Below are 9754 nucleotides of genomic sequence, written 5' to 3'. Positions count from 1 at the left end.
TTAGAAGCTACTATCTTTACATATCCTCACGATCTCGAGCCATCCCCTCGGCCCACACCGCACCGACCGCGCTGCCGCTTTTGTTCCAAACGTGACGATCGTCATGCCGCCCGACCGGGCTCCTTTTGATGCATCTGGGTCAGATGGCTTCGACATGAGGGTTGAGAAGGTTGCGAGTTTTGAAGTTCGGGCGTACACCAGTCATCAGCTCGAAGCGAAGACCGATGAGAAGAAGAAGAAGAAAATACTTTGCCAGGTAACCAGTTAAAACCTGTTCGTTCATCAAAAAGTGAACCGCGGTGGGGTGAAAAACTCCGAGAGTGGGGTGTGCAATACTCTCGGCCAAAACCCCAACCGCTGTGATTTTTTCTGAAAAGGAATTGGTATTAGTGGTCCTTGGTTGCGTTGGTCGTCATGGGCTGCTTGGCTCTGATATCAGAGGTGGTGTGTTGGTAGATCCTGGTTGTAGGGTGATCCCTGGTTGGGTATGTCGTCATTGTCTGCCGGGAATCTGAAAGCATAAGAAGTGTCGGGAGGTCCTGGTTGATGACGTCTGCTGCTGCTGCTTTGGGTCTGTAGATCTGTAATTATAGAGTTTTTTTTAATGGTTCGTGCGTTGATTTTACGGTGGTTGCGGAGGGTTGCGTCTTAGTATGGTTCGTGGTCTGTTGAATTCGGTGATGTCGTTTATGTCATGGTCGTTTAAGTTCCTGATTGTTGGGTTGGGGTGGTTAGTCATGGAGTCATAGAATTTTATTGCTAGTTTTTGTATATGGTCTGCTAGGGGTTCTATATCTAGGTCGTTGTGGAGAGTCGTTCCTCTGACGTAGTTGGGAGCGCCTGTGATCGAGCGTAGGGCTACGTTTTGTACAGTCTGGAGTTGTTTTTTATTAAGTTGGGGCTTCCGTGTGCCCAGATAGGGCAAGCGTACGTCATGATTGGTCTTATAATTGCCGTGTATAAGAGACGTTTTCCTCTGAGGGATAGCTTACTGCGTTTGCCTATCATTGGGTTGAGTCTTGCCCTGGCTATTCTAGCTTGTCTGTCTTTGATGTTTATGTGTTTGAAGAAGTTAAGATGCTTGTCCAAGTGGAGGCCTAGATATTTACCTGTGTCGGTCCAAGGGATGGCCGTGTTATTCATGCGAAGAGATTTTGCATGTCTGCTGTGTAGGTTAATGCGATGTGAGAATACGATTGTTGCACTTTTTTCAGCGTTGACTTTGATGCATCATTTCTTGCACCATATGGAGATGTTATCTGTTGCTTTCTGTACTATCTTTGTGGCTTGATTTCTGTTGATGGATTTGGCTAGGATTGCAGTGTCGTCGGCGTATTGGGCTACTATGCAGGAATTTGCTGTAGAGTTTAGTGGGATGGGAATATCTCTAGTGTATAGATTGTAGAGAGGTTGGAGCTAAAACTAAGCCTTGGGGGACTCCGGCGGTGGGAGTCCGTGTGGTTGATCTGATACCGTGGTATTTGACCGAAAATTGTCTATCTGTGAGGAATGAGTTTAGGATTTTGATCATGGGGAGGTCGACCTCTGCTCTGGCTAGTTTGACTATGAGGCCGTCGATCCAGACTTTGTCGAAAGCCTTGGCTATGTCTAGAAATAATCCTACCGTGAATGTGTAATGGTTAAGGGCCTCTATGATGAATTTCGTGGTGCGTAGCAGTTGATGGTTGGTGGAGTGACCCTGTCTGAAGCCGTGTTGCTCATCGGGTATGAGTTTTTTCTCGTAGATAATGCTTTTAAGTCTTGAATTTATGGCTCTTTCCAGTATCTTGCTCATAGAAGGGAGCAAACTAATCGGTCTGTGGTTTTGTGGGAGCTTAAGATTCTTACCTGGTTTAGGCAGAAGTATTACGTCGGCTGATTTCCAGGCATCTGGGAAATACTGTAGGTCTAGACAAGCATTGAGGATGTTTGTTGGGGCCTCAGTGCCTTTATCTGGGAGCTTTTTTAGGATGAGATTGCTAATCCCGTCGTTGCCTGATGCTTTGCGATTCTTTATTCGCTTGATCAGATAGTCTGTTTCGTCTTTGGTAACAGCTATTAGCGGTGTTGGTGGAGGACTAGGTGTTGAGTTGAGAATGGCACCGGATTCTCTAATAATTGAGTTTACGTGTCTTCTGGTTTCGGTGTCCGAGCGATCTATGGGGTTTGGTGAGAATTGATCTTGGATACTGTCCGCGAATAGTGTGGCTTTATCTGTGTTGGTGAATACTGGCCCTTTGGGTCCAGTTAGCGGCGTTATTGGGCATTTTGAAAGCCTTAGAATCTTGGTGAGTGACCAGAAGGGTTGACTGCCTTTAACTAAGTCTTGTAGTTTGCTGATCCATCTATTTTGGACGTAATCTAAGATTTCGCGGTCTATTTTCGCTTTGAGCTGTTTGGCTCGTGCAAATTCCTGGGGGTCGCCTGTGCGCTGACCTAGTTTTCTGTGACGGTTTTTTTTTCTGTGATGAGAAGTTTGATGTGTTTGGGTAAGTCTAATCGGTGTTTGGTGATTGGGTTCGAGGGTATGGAAGCTGTCTTAATTGCTTCCTGGATATTGTGGGTGAGATCCATTATCGCGGAATCTATGTCTAGCTCGTTAGTGAGTAGAGTATGCTCTGTGAGGTGTTCCTCCAAATAAGCTCCGAATTCTTCCCATGATGTTTTATATCTGGTGTTGTCCGGGAGTGTGGCGAGAGGGTCTACTGGGTCTCCCAACTACAGTAGGATGGGTTTGTGGTTTGAGTTAAGCTCGTCTGTTACTCTAATTATCGGGATGTAGCTAGTGTTTCTTAGAAGTGCAAAGTCTATGATGTTTGATTGACAACCTGGTGTGTGGATGGTGGCTTCTGATGGGGCTACTATTATTGACTCTGAGTCCTCTGCGTATTGGTGAATTACCTTGCCTCTTGCTGTGGTGGTTGTGCTGTTCCATGCGGAATGTTTAGCATTGAAGTCACCAGCAATGATGGATATGGCGAATTACGAATCTTTTAGGTCGTGCAGGTCCGTCTGCAAAAGTTGTTTCTTGGGAGGGCAGTACACTGAAGTGAACTGTACTAATCCGTAGTTTTTGGTGTTGACTAGGATTGAAGTGGACTCTATTGTTGGGGTGTGGAGTGGCGTTGATGTTGGTGGTGAGCTTGGAGGGCAATGGTCTATAGTCGATTTGATGAGGATGGCTGTTCCTCCTCCTTTGTTCGTGAGTCTGTCAGTCTTGTAGATGTTATAGTTGGGGAAGTTAATTGTCGTATGTGGTTTGAGAAAAGTTTCATTTATCAAGAAGATGTCGATGTCGTGGTCCTCTAAGAAGTTGTGTGATTTCATGTTTATCCCTATGGAAAGCTCCAGAAGCATTCCAGAATGCTATCTGGAGAGAAAAAGGTGATACCTTGGTAGCCATTGAAGGTTTAAGGTATTTGGCCGTGGGAGGGAGCTATTGTTGAGATATGGGGTTGGAATGGTATGGAATAGTTGCTGAGGGCTGGGCATATTGCCGCGAGAGTGGAGTTAGCGACATGGAGCAGGTTTTTCATACCTGTACACAGTTCTTGAATATTGGCGATATGCCGGCGATCTGTATTAAATGTTGAGGGGCCATTATTGTTGTGGCTTGTTGAAGGGTTATTGTGGAGGTTTCTGGAGTTGCTGTAGGTGTTTGTCGGTTGAGGTCTAGCCCCAAAGCCTACCGCCCTCTAACACTTCTGCCCGCTCTAGGCAAAGTGCTGGAGAAGCTACTGTGCCACAGGATTGAAGCCCACCTGGAGACACACTCGCCGCTTTCCGATAAGCAATTTGGATTCAGAAGAGGCAAATCAACAGTCGACGCCATAAGGAACGTGATTGCCATTGCTGAAAATTCTCGCCGTAAATACGTCCTAGGAGTTTTCCTGGACATTGCAGGTGCGTTTGATAGTGCGTCTTGGCCTCTTATACTTCGAAAGCTCCGGCTGAAGAGACTACCAGGAAATTTGTTCGCGTCAATTCAAAGTTATTTCACCAATAGATCGATCGAGTTTCGAGTTGGTTCAACCACAATAAAGAGGAACACCAGCATGGGATGTCCCCAGGGCTCAGTCCTCGGGCCCCTTCTCTGGAACGTACTCTTCGACGATCTCCGCTTCCAACCGACTGTACTGTCATTGCCTACGCAGACGATGCGCTGCTGCTGGTCGAGGCCGACAGCAGGGCGAAGATTGAGAGCACCGTTGGCGAAGCTTTAGCATCAATTGAGGCTTGGGGTAGATTAACTAGACTATCATTCGCACCTTCCAAGACAGAAGCCATTGTCCTTAAAGGACCGAGACGACTTAGCTGTTCGAGACTACCCACAGTCCGATTCGGTGACACGAGAGTGAAAGTGTCGAAGATCGTCACCTATCTAGGCGTCAAAATGGACACAATGTTAAATTTCCTACACCATGCCGAAACCCAAGTCCACAAGGCTGGGGTGGCCTTCCAGAGGATCGGCCGCATGGCTGGTGAAGGATGGGGCTTAAAAGTAAGGGCGCTCAAGATCGCCTACGGCGCCATTTTTATGGGAATCGCGGCTTATGCCGCCAGTGCTTGGTGCCCGCGCATTCCCAAAAGTGTCAAACTTAGAATCTCTCTTTTAAGAGGACAGCGCATCGCGCTTCTGTCCATTACCAAAGCCTACCGTACTACCTCAACTGACGCGCTCCCGGTCCTGGCCGGCATTCTCCCACTTGACCTGCATATTCAGGTCAGCGGCGCTTCAATATTGCTCCTCAAGGGCGAGGAGGCCGACGTTGGTGATTTTCACCTCGTCCCTTCCCCCTCGGCTAGCTGGTGAAGGAGTAGCATTATTGAGGCGCAGAATTAGACTCATGTCGCTCAACGCGGCCATTACGACCTGGCAGCGAAAGTGGGACGAATCGACCAAGGGCCGGCACACATATACGTTTTTTCCAAACATACAGTGGCGAATGGAGATAACCAAATATCTGACTCCAGACCATTACACCAGTCAATTTGTGACTGGTCATGGTGGATTCGCTGGCAAGCTCTTCGAGCTTGGACTTGTAAGCCGTCCGACATGTCCATGCGGAGGGGAAATACAGGATGCCAACCACATCCTATGGGAGTGTCTGAGTATGTGCTCCGAACGGGAGGAAATGCTCAGGTCGGTCCAACCAGCTGTTGGACCCATCGGCCCGTCCGACCTGGTTGCTACTAAGGCCAATTATCTTGCTTTCAAAAAATTTGCGGCGTCTTACTACGGGCGTGAAGATCTCTTCACATAAATTTTGCTGCCTGTATGATTAGCTTCGTTCTTTAATTTAATAAACAAGTAGGTTCATTTTCTTTTTAGTAATTTCCATGTGCTTTTTCTCTCCCTGGCACTTTGCATTAGAGTAAACTCAGTAAACTCAGTCAGAGCTCACTTTGAGCGTAGCAATCTAAGTCTTGGGCATCTTCTCCCAGGACACTCCCAGGCCAATTCTTAGATGCTTCACATCACCAATTGATGGGTCCCGTGATACTCTCGATTAAGACCGAGGGTGGTACGGGGCGGGTTTGGTGGAGGGACTTTAACTTCAATGTCGGTTGAGGTGTGGGGAGAAGAGGTCTCCTATTTTGTGGTGCTGTTAGTGGCGCCGGTCTGGGTGGTCCTGACCATGCGGGATGTCCGTTTGACGCGGGATTATGGCGGAACCATGGGGACATCAATGTCGGGAGGTTTGGCCATGAGGCCAGGGGGGTGGATGGAGTGGAGTTGGGGCTGGGTTGAATTTAGACCTAAAGGGGTTTGCTGGGCAGCCTCTGAAGTTGGCTGGGTGGGGCCGCCACAGTTGGCACGACCCATTTCGCGGGTGTGTTTACATAAGGCTGTGTGATGGTTAGATCCGCATTTTAGGCAGCGGGAGGAAGCGTGGCAATTGCGTCCTGAATGTCCATGTTGTTGGCATTGGCTGTTTGAGGTTCTTTTTTTGAGGGATTCTTAAGAGGAATAAATGTTCTAGGTTATAGATAACCCTATCTGCCTCGTTATTTTCGACATCTACTAGGATGAGAGGGATAAGGGTTCTTTCTATGCATTTGAGCATTCGCTGGGTGCTTACTACCGGGAAGCCTAGCCTGATTAGTTCTTCTGTGATAGAGGAGTAACCATATGACTCGGGGATTCCTCTTATTAATACTCTGTATGTCTTCTCGGCTTCTAGCTGGTAAGAGTGAAAAGCCATGTTTCTCTTGTTTAGGAAGCTTACTAATATTTTGTGTATGACTGGAAGGGTGATTTTAACTCCCTGATTAATATTTACTGCTTCCGTGATTGAAAATCATACGATTTCCATATCTTTATCTTTTACTACTGTCTGGAGGTCTGTTTTATTATGCAATATGATTGGAGGGACTTTGCCTGTATAGTTGGTAGGGGTAGAGGTTTGTTGTGTCGCGTTTTTTGGTTGGGTATTGGGAGTTTGGGTTGGGGGGGGGGGGTCTGTTTTGCGGCGGTGGGGGGGATTTATCGCGTGGGTTCGGGGGGGATTGTGGAGTGCGCGATCTACTAGTGGAAGGGGTGGAAATTGATGGTGAAGTTGGGGTGTGATATGTGAGAGGGATCGGGGGAGGTTGGTGACGCTATCTGTGATTCTAGGAATAGTTTTTTTTCCGTTTCTTCATGAATGCTAGATAGTTCATTGAAACCTTCGTGAACGTTCGGGGGTAGTTCCGGTTCAGAGTCAGACGTGTCCGGACCTATTGTATCCTTGACCTATTGCAGACTTGAGAGTGGGTCTATTGTTTGGGCACCGTATCAGTTGAAGTATGGCCTTATGGTGGAGAGGGTTCAGAAGAAATTCTTGAGACTCCTTTATTTGAGGTTGTACGGATACTATCCGTGGCTTTATCCAACTGACTTTCTCTTAGGCATGCTTACATACTGCAGTTTGCAATTTAGAAGAAATCTTTATTTAGCTACGTATTTTTTTCGACTTATACGAGGTATAAACGAGAACTCTGCCATTCTGAGCAGTGTTGACCTGTGTGTCCCTGATAACTATCTTAGAAATAGAGAACATCAGTTGTTTATTCTCCCAAGGTGCAGAACCAACCTGCCACTGGTAATGCCAATTGGGAGGGCGATAACTATGTTCAACGAAATTGCTTCGGGTGTTGATATATTCTACCTACGTGAGGATGAGTATAGGTGGACGTTATTTTATAATTTTTTTTTGTATTTCCATGTACCTATATAATTAATATTTTTGTATGTACATATATCTACTGTTTAATAACATACTATCTATCTCTTTTTTTATGTCATGTTGTGAACGTCTTAAACTTATAATTTGTAATGTCCACAATATGTAAAAATAAATAAATTGAATTGAATCCTGGGTACCTGTGTTCTTTGGGGATATAGTTATTAATTTTTTTGTTTTACTTCTGGTCTGTCTTGGTCTGGCGGGTGACTTACTATTTGGTCTAATCTTGTAGCTGGTGTTGCCGTTGGTTTGGGTGCTGCTGGAGGGTTTGGGGAGGAGTTTATTTCTAGCTATTGTGGATATGGTACATATAAGATGTATCATCTCCACAAAACTATTCTTTGACTTGAGGACCTTTTCGATCTCGCCTATTGTTTTTTGAGCGGAGATGTCCTCCGTGATGATAATCTTCTTTGGAGCCTTGGCGTATGGTGTGTCGCTAATTTTAGTTGATCCTATGTGAGTTCTAAGATTTGGAGGCTACTCAAAACTACTAGTCATTTTAAATTATCTGGTCTCACAATGTATCCAAAAACCTCCGGATTGCAATTTAGAGATACTGTCTAGAGCTCTCTCTAGATTCTGAAGGATTGTTTTGTCCGTTCTTTGGTCTGTTTCAGGAATTACGAAGCATTTTGAAGGCATCGATTGCCTTCCACATCCATGCCCTCAGGGTCCATGACATCGTAAAAAAATATGGAGAACAGTTTCCATAAACATAATATTCGCGGCAATTGATACACCTTGTCCCACTTGGTAATAAGACGTGTCAATGATGTACGCCTTAATTCTACTTTACATCTGCCTTTAACCTGCTGTGACACATTCGCAGTGTTGCATTATGTAAAATCACATACGTGGTGTTACAAATTGCCTATAAAAATGTTGATTTAAACAAATATCCAGCATTTTGCAAATGCAGATATAGATTTAGAATCGAATCGCATCAAAACATAACTACATTTTGGTAAAATGGTCGCAAACGAGGTATTGCATGCCGAACGACGTTATGTTACACCCTGTTGCCAACCGTACTATAACTTTGGTCTGCTTGTATCGTGTACATAGTATGACACTTAGGTAATAATGATAAATAAAAAGGTATAGAAGTACGCCAAAAGTACTATCATTTTGCTCGCCACTTTCAACAGAAGACAATGCGAACTATAATAATTGTGATATAGGTGCTAAAATATACTATTTGTTATGTTGACAAAATGCTGATGATCACACTGCTCTGGATGGTATTTGTGTTGCTCCCCTTCGTAATGGGGCAAGTAAGGTGAAAGCTAGCGTCCTTTGATGTGTGTTGAAACACAGAAACTGCGTCAAAATGCAGCAAAGATAGCTGGCCATGCAACTCTTGTCGCTCGTACACCATGGTGACCGTGTACATTTACATTGCTCGGCCGATTGCTAAGGAGCTTGAGAAAAACCTCTGCATTGCGCTCATGGTTTCAAATGAACAAAAAAATTATGTAAATGTCGAACCGGTATTTACAAACAAGGTAAATTGTATTATTTACACACTAAACAAGGCACCCAATTTTTTTCATGTGATAGTTAGGGTCATAGCTTTCAGTTTTTGATAGAAACTACCTCCACCAGCAGCCATCTTGTCTACCAACTGAGGGGGCACACAGAGAAGAATATAAAAAGAAACAAAACAAACTGCTGAATTTCATTTCTTGGTACTGTTCGGTTAAAGCGGATACAGCGGAAAACGCATTTTGAAAATAGCCGATAAACTGGTTTATTTGTTAGTTTGGGTTAGGTTAACCTAACAAATAATCCAGTTTCTCGGCTATTTGCAAAATGCGTTTTCCGCTGTATCCGCTTTAACCGAACAGTACCCATTTTTTTTTTTATTACTTACTTTAACTGGAAACATTCGTTATAGAATTCAACTTACATACTTGTCGTCTAAAACATTGTATTTTAATGTAACGATGAAAGAGTAGACTGTGATCACTCCCACAATACTTTACCCATATGTTGCTAGAAAATAATCTCATGATTATCAATGTATATTTTCTGTTTCGCTACAGCGGGATGACTATTGATAGGTTCGTCGCAGTGAATGTACATAATTCGACACCTCCTACATATAAGGTCGGAACTGCAAAACGTAACTTTACAGTAATACACAATTTTAACCTTTACTATGGCTTACGAAATTACTATGGCAGTACCTGACAGACCGCAGATTTTTAAGGACACAAGTAGAGCGAAGGTCTTACTACAATCGCTGTAATACCGATATTCAAACAGATGCCAGTGTGTTTAATTTTTTAGATTATGCAAATCAATCGAGTGGCTAGTAATCTGAGTTTAACCCTTTTACTCCCATTCGGCCCACCATACCTATGCGAAACTCCATCTGGGCCGATCCATCGGCCGAAAGTTTGAAACCAAATTTACGATTTATTCCAAATTTTTTCCCGTCATATTTCGTCTCGTGTAGACAAAGCATTATATTCACTGTGTGTCGGGTGTGAGTAACATTTATTTTAGTGTCAGCTTTA

The sequence above is a fragment of the Rhyacophila brunnea genome, unplaced genomic scaffold (assembly GCF_057557595.1).
Source record: "Rhyacophila brunnea isolate RB1 unplaced genomic scaffold, BYU_Rbru_1.0 scaffold_17, whole genome shotgun sequence".
Lineage (NCBI taxonomy): Eukaryota > Metazoa > Arthropoda > Insecta > Trichoptera > Rhyacophilidae > Rhyacophila > Rhyacophila brunnea.
The sequence above is the reverse complement of the archived record's forward strand: the minus strand, read 5'-3'. Positions refer to the sequence as shown.